Source organism: Gouania willdenowi, unplaced genomic scaffold (genome assembly GCF_900634775.1).
Source record: "Gouania willdenowi unplaced genomic scaffold, fGouWil2.1 scaffold_32_arrow_ctg1, whole genome shotgun sequence".
Classification (NCBI taxonomy): domain Eukaryota; kingdom Metazoa; phylum Chordata; class Actinopteri; order Blenniiformes; family Gobiesocidae; genus Gouania; species Gouania willdenowi.
In genome coordinates, this window is record NW_021145091.1 from 1,445,404 (window position 1) to 1,447,954 (window position 2,551).

Sequence of the window (2,551 nt, forward strand, 5' to 3'; positions counted from 1 at the left end):
GGAAGTGACATCACACGCTTAAAAGAAATGAGTTTTAGCAACGGAGAACCCCTTCAAAACCACCAAACTGAACTTAAAGCTTGAATACTTTATTATTATATTTAATAAATATAATTCTGTATAAGTATGAATTACACTGTCAATCCTATATAAATATATAGATTAATATTATAAATATTAATCACATATATAGTTATCAGGGCTACACAAACAGTCTTAGGTAAGGTTTACAAAACGTATTGCTGTTGTTTGTAGGATGCTGGCAGGAGGTCCAAGGTGCAGGTTCCTGATGTTCAGTGAGTGAGATGTGATCCAGATGTGAGGTGGAGGCTGAACACGTTCAGTTGCAGGATGAAGTTTAAAGATGACGGTTGGTAAACTGATGATCTGACATCAAGTGGTAGAATGAGCTGATCTTATACTGTGGAGTGTGTAGGTAGCTTGATTGGAGATGAGAAGCAGCTTTGCAGACTTGATTGCAGACAAGGTGGGTGGAGCCAGTTCTAAGGAAAACACACAGGGAGGAGAAAACATAGACAAAGAAAAATAGACTAGGATCCTCACAGTGACAAATATGTACTGTATATTCAGTGTAGTTATTTAAAGAAACACAATGTAGAAAAACAACAGTGTTTTATTATATATATATATATATATATATGTATATAAGGGATGCACCGAAATGAAAATTCTTTCAAATTTATGGCTATATGAATGTGTGTTAACCTCACTATTAAAGCATTGTAATTGTATAAATTAATGTTATTGGTTTAAAGTAGGGATAGACTGATATGGATTTTTTTAAGGCCAATGCCGATACTGATTTTTTTCCCATCAACGTTAGCTGATGACCAATACAGAATTTCTTGAGCCGATATTTGGAGCCGATACTACTTTTGCTCCATCAATTAACGTAATAAAAATTACACAATGATGATAACAAATGATACTAAGTCTAATTTTTTTTTTTTTTTAAAGAACATTTATTGAAATTAACAAAGGTGAGGTAGAATGACAACAAGTAAAAAATATAGAATAAATATTAAAAACAGGTGATATAGAACAAGAACAAGTAAAAAATATAGAATAAATATTAAAAACAGGTGATGTAGAACAATAACAATTTAAAAATATAGAATAAATAATAAAAACAGGTGATATAGAACAAGAACAAGTAAAAAGTATAAAATAAATATTAAAAACAGGTGATGTAGAACAATAACAATTTAAAAATATAAAATAAACATTAAAAACAGGTGATGTAGAACAAGAACAATTTAAAAATATAGAATAAATATTAAAAACAGGTGATGTAGAACAATAACAATTTAAAAATATAGAATAAATATTAAAATTAGGTGATGTAGAACAAGAACAATTTAAAAATATAGAATAAATATTAAAAACAGGTGATGTAGAACAATAACAATTTAAAAATATAGAATAAATATTAAAAACAGGTGATGTAGAACAAGAACAATTTAAAAATATAGAATAAATATTAAAAACAGGTGATGTAGAACAAGAACAAGTAAACACAGATAACTTAAAAATCATTTCTAAAGACTGATATCTGAGGTCATCGTGTAGATTCTAAATGAGGGTTTTCTGCTGTTAACAAGTCTTTCCATGGTCCATCAAACCTGGTTGATGTTGTTCAAAAACAATTGGTCACAGACAAATAGCTGTGAGTGTGAGGTTGATCAGTGTAACGTGAAAACAGATTTAGCATTCAGAAGTTATTGAAGCCCCAGTGGTGGAGTTACCAACAGAAGAGTCCACTTCACATGATGTCATGTTCATTTATTTTTTAAGTGTTCTTTAACATGTTTGTGAACAAACTCTGGAATATGTTGGAAATGCTCAGTTATTTTCAATTGTATATTTTTCTTCTGCTATCAAAACTTCTAAAATAATGTTTTATTTTATGACTGTGTTGGCCTCCACATTATTGAGGAGTATGGAGCCGTGCAGGACTTGGTAGAGGTTGTGGTTGGCCTTAAAGCACATGGTCCTGCTTTGACTGGAGAAGAGAACGTCCAGATCATCACCCAGTGACAGGTGTTGGGGGAGTGTGACAGTTTACTCACCACGTCACCAAACCACCTTAAAGCAGGGACGATACAGGGTCACTACACAGGGATGTAACCTGACACCCTACTATAGAGACATCTTTTTCAACATGAAGATTGGAAAGGAAGAAATAAAAATAAAACCTGTAACACCATCCGACACTTTAAAGGCAGAACTGTGATTTAAATGAATTCCACACTGTAAACCCAAACAGCCCTGCTAACTCAAAGTTATTGTATGAACAGCAATCAAAATTGGCTATCAAGTTCACCCAACAATAAATTATTAGGTTCTCTGAACGAGTAACCAAGTTTTAATTTAAAGTAGGTTATATTAATTGAGTGATCTTCAGCGCTTTACTCAATAAATTTGAAATGCGCAGACGTGCTACGTCATCACATCATGTCGTCATGACGTTGGTGCTCAGTATCTTTGCGTGAGCAAGGCAGCGAGTTAAACTTTAATGGCGTCGGTGAAG